The sequence below is a fragment of the Taudactylus pleione genome, unplaced genomic scaffold (genome assembly GCF_031769625.1).
Source record: "Taudactylus pleione unplaced genomic scaffold, aTauple2 ptg000471l, whole genome shotgun sequence".
In the NCBI taxonomy this organism is placed as follows: domain Eukaryota; kingdom Metazoa; phylum Chordata; class Amphibia; order Anura; family Myobatrachidae; genus Taudactylus; species Taudactylus pleione.
In genome coordinates this window covers 5,566,001-5,583,940 of record NW_028284873.1, presented here as the reverse complement: position 1 = coordinate 5,583,940, position 17,940 = coordinate 5,566,001, and the positions used below count along the sequence as shown (strand labels likewise).

At 39.0% G+C, this 17,940-nt stretch overlaps 1 pseudogene; it reads left to right on the top strand.

The window, feature by feature from the left end:
* Positions 1-207: 207 nt before the first annotated feature.
* Positions 208-6,044, top strand: LOC148504038 (uncharacterized; annotated as a pseudogene).
* Positions 6,045-17,940: the final 11,896 nt, after the last annotated feature.

Here is a 17,940-nt window from a genome sequence, read left to right as displayed (position 1 = left end):
TGTAGAAGATAACCTATTGTAATTTCAGCCATTGCCCAAGCTGTTAATTTGCTAGATATTCCACAGAGAAAAGGAAAGGCAGCGACCCAACCAGCAGGGGCAGCAGCTGAAATTGGTGAGAGTAGTGGAGAACATAGTAGGAGGGGGAACCTTTTTAGTACTGAAACAGTAAGTCCAGCAATTCCTGAACATAGTGAGGTGGTAAGTATGCATCCTGTCCGTACAATTGCAGTTCTCAATGGGAAACCAGACAAAGAAGGTGTAATTCCTATCAGGAATGTAGAAATGCACTGTCCATGGACGAGAGCAGAATTACATTCAATTATGTCAGACTTCCCAGACCCTAGGAAACAGTTAGCCAAATGCCAGAAATTTGTTAAAGATTTAGGTAATGCTCACAAACCAACCAATAAGGATTGGCGAGTGGTGTTAAGGGCCTGTCTTCCTTCCAATACTGATGTACAAAAGTTTATTAAGGATTGTACATTGGAGGAGGTTGAATCCTTAATGGATGAGGATATCAGGTGAATATAAAGCATATAATCACACAGTTGGCTATATACTTTCCAGTGGTAGTGCACTGGAGCAAAATTTTCACTATTAAACAGAATGATAGTGAATCTGCAGCAGACTATTTTGCCAGAGCACTGCTAGCAATAACCCAGTACACTGGGATAGCAGATATAAAGGATGATGTACACCACAGGGAAGTAACTGTAATGTTGCTAATGGATGGTCTCAAAGACAAACTAAAAACCAGAGTGCAAACCTCTCTACCTAACTTGAGAGAAATTACTGTAGATGCACTTAGAGAGTCAGCCATAGAACATGACCAGAACATTGGCAGGAAGAAAGAGGTACTAAGTGAGAAGTTAATGGCAGTGAGCATTCAGGCTCTAGAGGGATCACATACACAGCCACAGTCTTACAACACATACCAACAATGGAGTTATACAGTAAGGTGTTATAATTGTAACAAAGAGGGACACATAAAGAGGGATTGTAAACTGAGAAATCAGGGGCCACCTAGGAAGGGAACATCTAGATACACACAGAGAGGGCACTCACAAGATTCAGAAGGGTTTCAACAGTTACCTGCTCACATAGTGATAGCAAACACTCTACTGGAGAATGATAGTCAATGCTAGGGGTCAGGTCATACCTGTAGTCTACAGCCAGTCAGGTTAACTGAGAATACTAGGGAAGAACCTACAATTACAGTTGATATATCTGGTATTAAACACACTTTTCTTGTAGATACATGGGCAACCAGATCAGTAATAAATTCTCCATTTAATTTACAGGTTACTAACAAAACCATATCAGCAATGGCAGTAACGGGGAGGGTACAGCATTACCCTCTAACCAGATCTGCAGAAGTTACTATCAGGCCACTGCAAACCAAGCATTCCTTTCTCTGGGCAGCATCAGCTCCTACTAACCTGCTGGGAAGGGATTTGCTGTGTAAAATGGGATGTGTTATATACTGTACCTCTGATGGTATGTACCTAGATATACTGGAAAAGGTTGTGCATGAGGTACAGGATATCTTGGATACACCACAAAGGTTAATGTTGCACTCTGCCGTGCTAGAACAAAGTCCATCTCAGGTAAAATAAATGTTATTACATTCACTCTGGACCAAAGATGGACAGGACACTGGATTGATGACAAATGTACAGTATCTCCTGTAATGGTTAACTTGAAGAGTGGTAGGGAGGCTCCAAAAAATCCTTCAGTACCTATTAAAGCCAGAGGTGGAGCTAGGGGTGTATCCCATATTTGAAAGGTTACTGCAAAATGAGATTTAATTTGTACAGCAGTCCAGCTAATAGTCCCATTTTTCCAGGGAAGAAGGCTGGGGGTAGGGGCAATAGATTAGTACAGGATCTTAGGGGGGTTAACAAAGTTGTTGAAAGCCAATTCCCCGTAGTGCCCAATCCAGCTGTCTTCCTCATGCAGATTCCACCATCTGCAACCCACTTCATTGTCATTGATCTATGTTCTGCTTTCTTCTCTGTTCCTCTTCACCCTGACTGCCAATATCTATTTGCTTTTTCCTACAGAGGGGAACAATATACATGGACATGATTGCCCCAGGGTTTCATAGATAGCCCCAGTATTTTCTCTCAGGCCTTACATGACTGTTTGCAATCTTTTTAACTAAGCAATGGGTCTGTCCTCATCCAATTTGTAGATGATTTGTTGTTGTGCTTTGATTCATTTATCTCATTTTTAAATTATACAAAACTGTTGTTACTTCATTTCTCACAAACAGGGCACAAAGTTGCAAAGGACAAATTACAGCCATGCCAGACCAATGTTAAATACTTGTCACACTGTCTAACCCAGGGGCTACTACACTTGACAACAGACAGAATTCAGGCCATACAGACCATGACATTGCTGCAAAACCAGCAGCAGATCTGTACCTTCTTGGGTATGTGTGGATACTGCAGGATGTGGATCCCAGGTTTTCCTATTTTGGCATTACCATTGCAGGAATTAGTTTCACCCTCAAAACCCGACTGTGTCACACACACTGAGGAGACAGAGCAGGCTTTCCTTAACCTTAAGGATAGTCTGACAAGAGCACCTACCTTGGGAATACCAGATTATGAAAAACCCTTTGAGAAATATTGTACGGCAGCTGATGGCTGCGTAGCAGGTGTCCTCACATAGAACATGGTGATGCCAGTAGACCTGTAGCATACTATAGTGCACAATTGGGCACTGTAGCAATATCACTCCCAATGTGTTTAAGAAGTGTAGCTGCGACTGCTCTTCTGGTAAATAAGAGCGAGGATGTAGTATTAGGGCATGATACAACTGTCTATACACCGCATGCAGTATCTGCTTTGTTAAAATCTGCCCAAACCAGACATGTCTCGTCAGTAAGGTTCACGAAATGGGAACTAGCTCTAATGGCACCTGCAAATATTACCATTAAATGGTGCAATACGTTAAATCCAACAACATACTTACCATATGTGCCTCAAGATGCACAAAAGGTGGAGGAAGGTGAGTTTCTGGTTGAAGGTGAGTTTTGCAGGTATACTGACAGACATGATTGTATGGAGTATTTGAATCAGACCTTTACTGCAAAACCAAACATACGTGACACGCCATTAGAAAATGTAGATTTGACGTTTTACATGGATGGGAGTTATCATAGACAGACAGACACAGGAGAATTATGCACAGGTTATGCTGTTGTAAATGACAAGGATGTTGTAGAAGCTGAACCACTTGGTCCACCTCACTCAGCACAGGTGGCTGAACTGGTGACATTAAGGAGAGCGTGTGAGTTGGCAGAAGGTAAATCAGCTAATATATACACTGACTCTAGGTATGCCTTCGAGGTAGTACATGATAATGAGGCACTTTGGCATCTTAGGAATTTTATGACCGCAGCAGGCACACCAGTCACACACTCACATCACATAAAAGGACTTCTGACAGCAATCCAGCTATTAAAGGCAGTAGCTGTCATCAAGTGTAAAGCCCAAACATGCAAAAAACCAATGGGCAATAACCAAGTAAATGAATCTGCCAACTGGGCAGCAGGGTTACGCATTAACATAACAACTGATAAAGTGATGGTCTTCTAGACAATAGACACCCAGAAACTAATTGAAATGCAAAATTTGTGTTCCCTACAGGCAATCTAGAGATCGAAGGGATTTGTTCAGGAGTCCTCCAGACTCTGCAGAGATGGAAAGGTAGGCCTGTTGCTCCCAAGGCATACTACCCAAGCTTGGCTGAGGCAGCCCATGGTCTGACTCACCTGGGAAAAAAAGGTATGTGCAAGTTGGTCAGAGCATTTTGGTGTGCACCAGGATTTTCTTCTCAAGCTAGAAAGAGAGCATTATCCTGTCTGACTTGCTTGAGGAAAAATGTCGGGAAGACAATCCCCACCGAGCCATCCCATATCCCTCTGACAGACTGTCCTTTTCAAGTAATACAAATTGACTTCATCCAATTACCACCTTGCGGGAAACTCAAGTATGCAAGTATGTATTAGTTTGTACAGATGTATTTTCTAATTGGTTAGAGGCATATCCAGCTGCCACTAATACTGCTGTTTTTACTGCTAAAAAGATTGTTCAGGAAATTGCATTCTGATACGATATCTCTAGAATCATAGAAAGTGATAGGGGTACTCATTTCACTGGTGATGTTTTCCAGAACATGTGTAAGCTTATGGGTATCAATAGTAGACTTCACACCCCCTACCGACCGCAAGCCAGTGCCAAAGTGGAGAAAGTGAATGGTACTATTAAGAATAAACTGAGTAAGATCATGGTTGAAACTGGATTAGGATGGCCAGAAGCCTTACCACTCATCCTCCATAGCATCAGAACCACTCCTAGATCTCCTCTTAATCTGTCCCCCTCTGAGATACTGTTTGGGAGACAACCTAATTTGATTATAAGTCCACAGGGTGATTTGAAGAGTAATAATGAGGTTACTGTGAAATATCTTATAAAAATTAGTAAACAGCTGAAACATCAGCAACAGAAATTAAAAATGTTGTCACCTGATATGCCAGAAACAAACATGATCTTGAACCTGGAGAATATGTTATGATCTGAAATTTCTTATGCTCAGGTTGTTTGACAGATCGGTGGGAAGGTCCATATCAGGTGTTGATGATGAGTATAACATCTTTGAAAGTAGCAGAAAGAGATACCTGGGACCATTCCACTCACTGCACAAAGGTCAACCATCTGAAGGAGGTACAAGGCGGAGTCAAGACAGATAACAAGGACCTGTCGATTGTGAGCTTGTTCCAGGAGAGCTAGAGACAGCAGTGAAACACCTGAGCCAGAGACATGTGCAGACTACTATTCCAGCAATGGAGTGGTGGGCTGTGTTTGTGTCTTTACATCCTTCCAGGGTTCTCCTCATCCTTATATGTTTTGGGATTTCCTGTTTCTGGGACGGAGGACAGATGATGGAGAGGGAGGCCGATAGTGATGTCGATGGAGTGGAGTTGGAGGAGAGAGCGATAAAACAATTGCTCCTTATTCTTATACTTGTTGTCATTTTAGTAATTGGTTTATGTGTCAGATGTGTTCTTACTGTGACAAAGGGTGGAAAATGTACCACCAAGGTAAACCGTGAAAATTAAATCATGATGGTGGTGAGTGATGGTGGTATAGGTTCTAAGGTTGATAAAGAACTGCATTACAATCCTGAATTTGAATATACCATCAGATAATAACATGTGAATAGGTTTGGTTATGCATAATAAAATATATTGTAAATGTTCCTTTAAACATCATAGATAGTGTAGTCTCAATTCCCCCCCCAGCTTCCTTTACAGGTTCGATGAGGTGCCACATCCTACCAATGGTCCCCTATAGATCTGCAGATGGTGTATAAAGGTTGTTTCACCCTTTCCTGAAATTAATGGTTCAATGACTGAGTTGTGTCATACCATTTAGAACATTTAATACTCATTTATTATGCATGACTAAAAAGGTTGAATATAATGTGTTAGTTTTATGTGTGCTATCAAAGGGTGGACTGTCGAAGTCAAATAATTGGATATGATCGCTTGCAATTATTATCTGATAATCTAGTTGTCTATGGTCTGATGAGGAGCAAATTGGAATCTACTTTGCATCAGCGCAATCCAATGTGCACAAATGCGAATCCACCACACACATACACTGATGCACATAATGCACACACCTAAATGTATATATGCATCCACATAGATGCTGGTATGTGTATCCACATGCATACACATAGATGCTCACATGTGTATTCACATATATAAATACGAACATTTCCTATTCCATTGCACAGACGCACATAAGCGAATGCATATGTGTAAAATGGTTCCCATTCACAATAGTTAATAACCAGAGTTATTAAAGGTATTTTTAACTAATAATTATGACACACTATGTACTTAAGTGAGATCTAAGGTTTAGAATATAGTGGACATGTCATGCTTGGTATCATACTAAATCCCTGTTTATTTGCAGACTTCCATTCCTATCAGCAAAGAAGTTGCATCTTGCATCCGCTAGTTATGGATGATAGGGAGTTATTGCATAGAATGTTATTATCTATATGCAGTGTTGTAGCTAGTTTTAACCAGTTGTTAACTACACAATGTGACCGTTTGAGGACTAAGCCATACCCCTGATGATACCATATGAACTGAGCAATGACCAGATAATCCAGAAGCAAGAACCAATGGAAACTTGTCAACTTGTCCCTTTGTTAACTCTGAACTCTGTAAGGTATATAAACTGTGTCCCAATTCCAGTGTTCAGACATCCTCTTTAATGACCACAGGCTTCTGGATTGATGACTGTATACTGGACCTAGTGCGGCTTGTACTATTTTATCACTTTTTACTCTATTTGTTAAATCTTTCATCGTGTAACTTTTTCTTTACATAAATAACTTTTTGTGCTTTGGAACCACATGATTTGACTGGAAAGCAATTCTTTCTTAAGTGACTTGCAATGCTAAATAGTGACTAGCAACTATTAGGAATCAATAGGTTCTAATCCTATAACAGATATGTATTATTTGCATATTGCTATGTATCTCTTCACATATGAAATGCATAGTGTGTCTCTTCACTTATGTAATGCTTAATACACTTTAAAAGCCGTTACATTCTAGTGTTTCAATGGACTTGATAGTAAAACCCAATAGATTGTTTTAAGTATATTACATTTTGCATCATAATGGCTTAAATCTATAACAAAGTACCTTATTGTCCAAAGAAGACTGCATTGCTCAATGGGATGGTGCTCATATCCAGCAAATTTGGAGTTAGACTGTCATAGGTTCTAATCTTATGACTGATGATTTTTTTTTTAAATTGATTTGTGTCTATTCATTTATGTAATGTATAGTGTGTCTCTTCACGTATGTAATGTATAACACCATTTAAAAGTAGTTCAATTCTAGTGTTTCATTGGACTTGATAGTAAAACCCTATAGATTGTTTATTAAGTATATTAAATTTTCTAGCATAATGGCTTAAATCTATGACAAAATAACTGCTTAACCGAGGAAGACCACATGGCTCATTGGGCTAGTGCGCATGACCTACTGCTTTCGAGTTGGAGAGTCATAGCTTCTAACCCTTTAACAGATAGATTTTTTGCATATTGCTTTGTATCTCTTCATTTATGTAATGCATTGTACCATTTAAAAGCAGTTCAGTTCTATTGTTTAATTGGACTTGATAGTAAGACCATATAGATTGCTTTTTAAGTATATGAAATTTTGCAACATGATGGCTTAAATCTACGACAAAGTACCTGTTTATCCAAAGATGCCCATGTGGATCAATGGGTAAGTGTGCATATCCTATTGCTTTGGAGTTGGAGAGTCACAGGTTGTAATCCTATAAGAGATATATATATTTTTGCAAATTGCTTTGTGTCTTTTCACTTATGTAATGCATAGTACCCTTTAAAAGCAGTTTCAATAGACTTGATGGTAAAACCCTATAGATTGTTTTTTAAGTATATTAAATTTAGCAGCATAATGGCTTAAATCTATGACAATGTACCTACTTATCCAAATAAGACCACATGGCTCAATGGGCTAGTGTGCATGTCTAATTGCTTTGTAGTTGGAGAGTCATAGCTTCTAACCCTTTAACAGATATATTTTTTGCATATTGCTTTGTGTCTCTTCACTTATTTAATGCATAGTACCCTTTAAAAACAGTTCAATTCTATTATTTTAGTGAACTTGATAGTAAAACCCTATAGATTGTTGTTTAAGTATATTAAATTTTGCAACATAATGGCTTTAATCTATGATAAAGACCCAAATTGTCCAAAGAAGACCGCATGACTCAAAGGGCTGGTGTGCATGTCCAACAAATTTGCACTTGGGCAGTCATAAGTTCTAATCCTATGAAAGATATTTTTATTTAATATTGCTTTGTGTCTTTTCTCTTATTTGATGCATAGTACCCCTTAAAAGCAGTTCAATTCTAGTGTTTCAATGGTCTTGATAGTAAAACCCTATAGATTGTTTTTTAAATATATTACATTTTGCATCATAATAGCTTAAATCTGTAACAAAGTATTGAACTGCCCAAAGAAGACCGCATGGCTCAATGGGCTGGTGCGCATATCCAGCAAATTTGGAGCTAGACTTCATAGGTTCTAATCTTATGACTGATATTTTTTTTCAAATTGATTTGTCTCTCTTCACTTATGTAATGCATAGTACCCTTTAAAAGCAGAGAAATTCTATTGTTTTAATGGACTTGATAGTAAAACCATATAGATTTGTTTTTAAAGCATATTAAATTTTACAGCATAATACCTACTTATCCACAGAAGACCACATGGCTCAATGGGCTAGTGCGCATGTCCTACTGTTTTGGAGTCGGAGAGTCATAGCTTTTAATTACTTAACAGATATATATTTTTTGGATATTGCTTTGTGTCTCTTCACTTATGTAATGCATAGTACCCTTTAAAAGCAATACAATTCTATTGTTTAATTGGACTTGAGTGTACAACCCTATAGATTGTTTTTTAATTATATGACATTTTGCATCATAATGGCTTAAATCTATGACAAGTACCTAAAAACCCAAAGAAGACCGAATGGCTTAATCGGCTGGTGCACATGTCAAACAAATTTGTAGTCAGATGGTCCTAGGTTCTAATCTTATGACAGATGCATTTTTTTCAAATTGCTTTGTGTCTCTTCACTTATGTAATGCATAGTACCTTTTAAAAGCAGTAAAATTCTAGTGTTTCAATGGACTAAATAGGAAAACCCTATGGATTGTTTTTTAAGTATATTAAATTTTGCAGCATAATGGCTTAAATCTTTGACAATGTACCTGTTTATACAAAAAAAAACCACATGGCTCAATGGGCTAGTGCACATGTCCTACTGCTTTGGAGTAGGAGAGTCATAGCTTCGAATCCTATAACAGATATATTTTTTGCATATTGCTTTGTCTCTTCACTTATGTAATGCATAGTACCCTTTCAAAGCAGTAAATTTCTTGTGTTTTAATGGACATGATAGTAAAACTATGGGTTGTATGTGTGTGTTCTCTCTGTACTGTGGGTATGAGCAGTATGGGTTGTATGTGTGTTTTAAGTATATTATATTTTGAATCATAATGGCTTAAATCTATAACAAAGTACATAATTGTCCACAGAAGACTGTATGGCTCAGTGGGCTGATGCGCATGTCCAACAAATTTGGTTTTGGACTGTCATAGGTTCCAATCTTATGACTGATGTTTTTTCTTCAATTTGATTTGTGTCTCTTCACTTATGTAATGCATAGCGTGTCTCTTCACTTATGTAATGCATAACACTCTTTAAAAGCAGGTCAATTCTAGTGTTTCAATGGACTTGGTAGAAAAACCCTCTGGATTGTTTATTAAGTGTATTAAATTTTGCAGCATAATGGCTTAAATCTATGAAAAAGTACTTACTTATCCAAAAAATACCACATGGCTCAATAGGCTTGTGCGCATGTTTTACTGCTTTAGAGTTGAAGAGTCATAGCTTCTTACCCTTTAACAGATATATTTTTTGCATATTGCTTTGTGTCTATTCACTTATGTAATGCATAGTACCCTTTATAAGCAGTAAAATTCTATTGTTTAATTGGACTTGATAGTAAAACCCTATAGATTGTTTTTTAAGTATATGACATTTTGCAACAAAATGGCTTAAATCTATGACAAAGTACCTAACCATCCAAAGAAGATGGCATGGCTCAATGGGCTAGTGCGCATGTCCAACACATTTGTGGTGGGACAGCCCTAGGTTCTAATCTTATGACAGATGCGTTTTTTTCAACTTGATTTATGTCTCTTCACTTATATAATGCATAGTGCCCTTTAAAAGCAGTAAAATTTTAGTGTTTCAATAAACTTTATAGTAAAACCAGAAAGATAGTTTTTTAATTATATTAAATATTGCAGCATAATGGCTTAAATCTATGACAATGTACCTGTTTATCCAAAAAAGACCACATGGCTCAATGGGCTAGTACACATGTCCTACTGCTTTGGAGTTGAAGATTCATAGCTTCTAATCCTTTAAAAGATATATTTTTTGCATATTGCTTTGTGTCTCTTCACTTAAGTAATGCATAGTACCCTTTCAAAGCAGTAAAATTCTAGTGTTTTAATGGACATGATAGTAAAACACTATAGATTGTATATTATATTTTGCATCATATTGGCATAAATCTATAACTAAGTACATAGTTGTCTAAAGAAGACCGTATGGCTCAATGGGCTGGTGCACATGTCCAACAAATTTGGTGTTGTACTGTCATAGGTTCCAATCTTATGACTGATGTTTTTTTTTTAATTGATTTGTGTCACTTCACTTATGTAATGCATAGTGTGTCTCTTCACTTATGTAATTCATAGCACCATTTAAAAGCAGTAAAATTCTAGTGTTTCAATGGACTTGATAGTAAAACCCTATAGATTGTTGTTTAAGTATATACAATTTTGCAGCATAATGGTTTAAATCTATGACAAAGTACCTACTTATCCAAAGAAGACCACTTGGCTCAATAGGCTAGTGTGCATGTTCTACAGCTTTGGAGTTGAAGAGTCATAGCTTCTAATCCTTTAAAGGATATTTTTTTTGCATATTGCTTTGTGCCTCTTCACTTATGTAATGCACAGTACCCTTTAAGAGCAGTGAAATTCTATTGTGTTAATGGACTTGATAGTAAAACCCTATAGATTGTTGTTTAAGTATATACAATTTTGCAGCATAATGGTTTAAATCTATGACAAAGTACCTGTTTATCCAAAGAAGACCATGTGGCTCAATGGTGAAGTGTGCATGACTTATTGCTTTGGAGTTGGAGAGTCATAGTTTGTAATCCTATAATAGATGCATAATTTTTTTGCAAATTGCTTTGTGTATTTTCAATTATGTAATCCATAGTACCCTTTAAAAGCAGTAACATTATATTGATTAATTGGACTTGATAGTAAAACTCTATAGATTTTTTTTAAGTACAGTATATTAAATTTTGCAGCATAATGGCTTAAATCTATTTCAAATCTATGACAACCCTATAGATTGTTTCATCCAAAGAAGACCACATGGCTTAATGGGCTAGTGCGCATGTTTTACTGCTTTGGCATTGGAGAGTCATAGCTTATGATCCTTTAACAGTTATATACTTTGCATATTGCTATGTGTCTCTTCAATTATGTAATGCATAGTACCCTTAAAAAGCAGTAAAAATCTAGTGTTTCAATGGACTTGATAGGAAACCCCTATAGATTTGTTTTTTAAGTATATGAAATTTTGCAGCATTATGGCTTAAATCTATGACAAAGTACCTGTTTATCCAAAGAAGACCATGTGGCTCAATGGGCAAGTGTGTATGTCCTATTGCTTTGGAGTTGGAGAGTCATGGGTTCTAATCCTATAATATATATTTTGCAAATTGCTTTCTTTATCTTCATGTATGTAATGCATAGTACCCTTTAAAAGCAGTAAAATTCTATTGTTTAATTGGACTTGATAGTAAAACCCTATAGATTGTTTTTTAAGTATATGAAATTTTGTAGCATAATGGCTTAAATCTATGACAATACCTAATTATCCAAAGAATACTACGTGGCCCAATGGGCTGGTGTGCATTTCTAACAAATTTGGACTTGTGCAGTTATAAGTTCTAATCCTATGATAGATAGGTTTATTTTTTCAAATTGCTTTGTGTCTCCTCACTTATGTAATGCATAACACCCTTTAAAAGCAGATCAATTCTAGTGTTTCAATGGACTTGATATTAAAACCTTAAAGATTGTTTTATTAAGCAAATTCAATTTTGCAGCATAATGGCTTAAATCTATGACAAAGTACCTACTTACCCAAAGAAGAGCATGTAACTCAATAGGCTAGTGATCATGTCCTACTGCTTTGGATTTGGAGAGTCATAGGGGGTCATTCAGACCCACTCGCGAGTGGCAGTACGCTCGCAAGTGGGTCAATGGTCCCCACTGCGCTTGCGCACGACGGAGGGAGCTCCGTCGTGTGCATGCGCGAGACCCGGCGAGCGAAGGACTTTCCATCGCTCCGGGTCTCGCACCAAAGGGGGCGTGCTGTCGATGTTGATTGACAGCACGCCCCCTTTGGTGGGTGTGCCGGGGGTGTGCCTGCCAGATGGAGATGTTCCCATGGGAACGCCTACCGTCTGAAGCCGGCCCCACTGACATCACTATCAGAGCCAAAATCACTCCTGGCCTTGCGGTTGAGAAACCCGACCACAGGGTTTCACTCGCAAGTCCGATGGTCGCGATGGTCAAGACCATCGCGACCATCTTGTTGGACACTCGTATATGATGTGGGTGGTGACCCACAGCTATATGAGCATTCAGGAGGACGCTCCATTTTAATGGAGGTGGGCCCTGATTCAGAGTGAGCGCTCTGGACAGAGCGTCCAGCTCTGAATCAGGGCCATAGCTTCTAATCCTATAACAGATATATTTCTTGCATACTGCTTCACTTGTGTAATGCATAGTACCCTTTAAAAGCAAAAATCTAGTGTTTTAATGGACTTGATAAGAAAACCCTATAGATTGTTTATTACATATTGCATCATAATGGCTTAAATCTATGCAAAATAACTAAATGTCCAAAGAGGACCGCATGTCTCAATGAGTTGGTGCGCATGTCCAAAAAAATTTGTAGTGGGACAGTCCTAGGTTCTAATCTTATGACAGATGTGTTTTTTTCAAATTGATTTGTGTCTCTTCACTTATGTAATGCATAGTACCCTTTAAAAGCAGTAAGATTCTAGTGTTTCAATGGACTTGATAGTAAAAACTTTGGAGTAATATGGGCTGTATGTGTGTGTTCTCTCTATGTAATGGAGTAATATGGGCTGTATGTGTGTGTTCTCTCTATGTAATGGAGTAATATGGGCTGTATGTGTGTGTTCTCTCTATGTAATGGAGTAATATGGGTTGTATGTGTGTTCTCTCTGTGTAATGGAGTAGTATGGGCTGTATGTGTGTGTTATCTCTATGTAATGGAACAGTGTGGGCTGTATGTGTGTGTTCTCTCTGTGTAATGGAGTAATATGGGCTGTATGTGTGTGTGTGTTCTCTCCCTGTACTTGAGCAGTATGGGTTGTATGTGTGTGTTATCTCTGTGTAATGGAGCAGTATGGGCTGTATGTGTGTGTGTGTTATCTCTATGTAATGGAACAGTGTGGGCTGTATGTGTGTGTGTGTTATCTCTATGTAATGGAACAGTGTGGGCTGTATGTGTGTGTTCTCTCTGTGTAATTGAGTAGTATGGGCTGTACATGTGTTCTCTCTCTGTGTAATGAAGGAGTATGGGCTGTATGTGTGTTCTCTCTCTCTGTGTAATGGAGTAATATGGCCTGTACATGTATGTGTGTGTTCTCTCTATGTAAATGAGTAGTATGGCATACCTCCCAACTGTCCTGCATTCATAATTTACGACAGTCCCTTTTTTATGGGACAGTCCCGCTGCCCCACCCATGGGCCGTGGTTGTCCCGCGGTGGAGGGGAAGTTGGGGGAAGCATACACCGCTACTCTGCATAGCAGAGCAGCGGGTATGCAGAACAAGAATTGATGCTGTGCACATGCACACAGCATCTATTCACAGTATGGGGGGAAATCCCTGGGGCAGCCCAGCATCTCGGAGATGCTGGACATGCCCCTTAGTGATGTAAATGGGGTGTGCCGCTAGGCCACACCCCCTTTACACATAGGCCACAACCCCTTTTCGGGAATGCGCGCGTGTGTTCTCTATGTGTAATGGAGTAGTGTGGTCTGTATGTGTGTTTTATCTCTGTGTTGTTGAGTAGTATGGGCTGTATGTGTGTTCTCTGTCTGTGTAGTGGAGTAGTATGGGCTGTAAATGGGTTCTCTTTGTGTAATGGAGTAGTATGGGCTGTATGTGTGTGTTCTCTCCTTGTAAAGGAGTAGTGTGGGCTGTATGTGTGTTCTCTCTGTGTAACTGAGTAGTATGGGATGTATGTGTGTTTTCTCTCTGAGTAATGCAGTAGTATGGGCTGTATGAGTGTCTTATCTCTATGTAATGGGTTGTATGTGTGTTCTCTCTGTTTAATGGAGTGGTATGGGCTGTATGTGTGTGATCTCTATGTAATGGAGTAGTATGGGCAGTATGTGTGTGTTCTCTCTATGTAATTGAGTAGTATGGGCTGTATGTGTGTTCTCTCTCTGTGTAATGAAGTAGTATGGTCTGTATGTGTGTTCTCTCTCTGTGTAATGAAGTAGTATGGTCTGTATGTGTGTTTTCTCTTTCTTCGTAACATCACCAGTCAGGAGACACTGGCAGTTGGTGTGGCTCCCCTATTTGAATTTTGGACTGCGCTGCAGCCCCACCTCTGGAGCCTCCACTAGTTGTATGTGTGTGTTCTCTCTGTGTAATTGAGTAGTATGAGCTGTATGTGTGTTCTCTTTCTGTGTAATGGAGTAGTGTGGGCTGTATGTTTGTGTTCTCTCTGTGTAATTGAGTTTTATGGTTTGCTTGTGTCTCTTCTTTCCATGTAATGGAGTAGTGTGGGCTGTATGTGTGTTCTCTCTATGTAATGGAGTAATATGGGCTGTATGCTGTGTCAGAGTGGGACATGAAGGGCCCACCATGGGAAACAAATTATAGGGGCCCAATAAGGGATGTGACCAGTCACCAAAGGGGTGTGGCCAACCATCAATTTATGACCAGCCACTAAAGGAGGCATTTAATCCAATAATGGACATTATTAACACCATAGTATGAAAAGTACATGGAGGGTTCAGATGGCATGTAAGTGGCATGTGGAGAATTCTGATTTCATATAAGGGGCACATGAGTGATTCTGATGGCATAAAATAAGTTTTTTTGGGGGTTTGAGGGGTATATAAGAAGCATGTGGACTAGTCAACCAAAATAAAATAGTGCTAAAGTGTATACGGAACTAACTACTGCAGCAGCTGCATAAGTAATTGTAAATCCTTGTTACACTTTCTGGTGACCGCTCCTAGTAAGCCATCTAGAACTCAGGCTATGAGGTCTTCCTCCACTAACAACCGCCCATTGTTCTCGTAGAGATGAATAGCTCATATATACTTAGGTGGCCATCTGGACTTACTGCTCGGAGTAGTAGCAGCTTACAGGAGGTGTCAACTGGAATCCTGAGATGAAAGGATAGTCTTGTATAGGAAGAGCAGATGATGTAGTTGGAGAGATGCGGATTAGGAGCCGATGGTGTGAGGTATGCCAAAGGTGCAGCTACTGAGCCAATGGTGTGGCAATAGCTGGTGGTAGGCAGTCAATGGTAATGCTGTGGCTTTGGGAGCCGATGGTTGCACGGTGGTGTAGGTGCGGCTTGGAAGCCGTAGAAGAAGCTGGAGAGCCGGGAACAGCTCAGCAGCTGTTGGTGTGGCAAATGTGCCGAAAGTGTGGCAAGAGCCGATGGTAGAGGAGTAGGTACTCAGTGGTGCGGCTTGGAGAGCTGATGGCAGCATGGTGCTGTAGGTGCGGTTTGGAAGCCATAGAAGAAGCTGGAGAGATGGAAACAGCACAGAAGCTGTTGGTGTGGCAAATGTGCAACAAGAGCCGATGGTAGAGGAGTAGGTAATCGGTTCTGCGGCTTGGAGAGCTGATGGCAGCACGGTAGTATAGGTGTGGCTAAGAAGATGTAGGGAAGCTGGAGAGCCAGAGATAGCATGGAAGCCACTTTGGGAAGGCCAAAATCTGAACCACAAGGAGGAACAGAATGCTGACCATGCAGCTAAGCTGAGGGAACTCACAGATACGCTATAGTTGGCGAAGCAGCAAAAGTCCAGTGTGTACAAATAGGAGGAACCACCAATCATGCTGCACTGTGGATGACATGTCACTTCCAGAGGTGTGGCGATCGCCTAGCAACAGGAGAAACTGGAATAACCCCATCCTGACTGGGTAAATTGCTCGAAGGAGACAAGTCATGACCACGACTTGTAACAATCCTAAGGCTGATTATCAGAAAAAGAAAACAACAGCACTGCAACTACATCCAATTGTGATGATGAATAAGAAGGGTCAATACTCATAAATATAAAACAAATGCATTAATTACTGTATTAGACAAATTGCGCACACTAAAATTTTAAATAAAAGGAACAACAATGAAGGTACAATTTCTCTGAATGTATAAATTATATCTGAATAAAAGATATTATTCTATGAATGCATAAGGACAGCCTATAAGCAGCTGAGACCGATACCAGGAAAGCAATTGAATGTCTCACAATAAGATGATCTATACCATTATGGTCCCTTGTTTTGGGGAAGCAATAGGTATAAGAAAGTGCCTTGGGAATGAACCCAACACTGGCGAGAGACTCTACTTATTGCACTACCAAATATAAACAGTTTGGGGGCAATGGTATGCCTCTATGGCGGCTATAATAGTTATGCTGCATACTGAGGATGTTTTTATGATGTAATATTTAATCAATAGGTTACATGTGGCCTGCAGTGAAATATTCACAGGCTTGTAAAACACTGTATAAGATTGGAGATTAGATATCAATACTGCAGTGTAAAAATTTTCAAAAAGTATGGGATATATCATGTCAGTCAGTGAAATATAGATTTGTTTAAGAAACCAAGATGTATGTACTAATACAAATATTAGTGTTGGGTACCAGCAGTAATTTCTTTGGATATTATATAGTGAGAGGTGGCCTGTACCTTTGTAGTAAACTGTATAATAGGGAAGGGGATACAGATATTATCACAAAGTGAGTTAGTCAGTGTCTATAAGGTACAGCATGGATTACTAGTAATATAATGAGACTTCGAATACCCTTACTGTACTCTTTCTACCTATTAGTCAATCAGTCAATAAACCCCAGAAATTGCTCTTTAGTAAACACTACCCCTTTTCTACTATCCCTGGAGTTACGCCAGTAAGAGAAACAGTGTGGGGGTCGATATGGGTCATGGAGGGGCCTCTGTTCTTGCAATGTAAGAAGGGGGCAGTGTAGAAACCTGACTTCTGCCAGGGGTAAACAAAGGGTTTTCTGGGAGAAGTTTATATATGTAAGCATGTGTTTATTAAACATAAACACAAATAAGTAATATATATGTAGCAAACATGTATACATTATACAGGTTGAGTATCCCATATTCAAAATGCTTGGGACCAGGGGTATTTTGGATATCGGAATATTCCGTATTTTGGAATATTTGCATACCATAATGAAATATCTTGGGAATGGGACCCAAATCTAAACACAGAATGCATTTGTGTTTTATATACACACAGCCTGCAGGTAATTCTATACAATATTTTCAATAATTTTGTGGCTCAAGCAAAATTTGTGTACATACATGAAATTCATTTATGTTTCATATACACCTTATACACAAAGCCTGAAGGTAATTTTATACAATATTTTAATAAATCTGTGCCATAAATAAAGTTTGTGTACTTTGAACCATCAAAAAGCAAAGGTTTCACTATCTCAGTCATGCCAAAAACGTTCTATATTTTGGAATATTCTGTATTTTGGAATGTTTTCACGGCCCTAACTGTGTGAAGTTTGTATATCCTCCCTATGCTTGCGTGGGTTTCCTCCCACACTCCAAAAATATACTGATGGGTTAATTTTTGCTGTGAGCCAATTAACCTTAGTGTGTATGTGTGTGAGCATGTGTTAGGGAATATAGATTGTAAGCTCCATCGGGGCAGGGACTGATGTGAATGGCCAAATCTCTGTAAAGCGCTGCGCTATATAAATAACTGGTAATAATAATAATGTTTTGCTATGGGAGACTCAAATTATATATATATATATATATATATGTATATATGTATATATATATATGTATGTATGTATGTATGTATTCGGATCGGCACTCAATCCAGCCAAAGTAGGTGGCCCCGGCCTTCTGGAGTAGGAATAA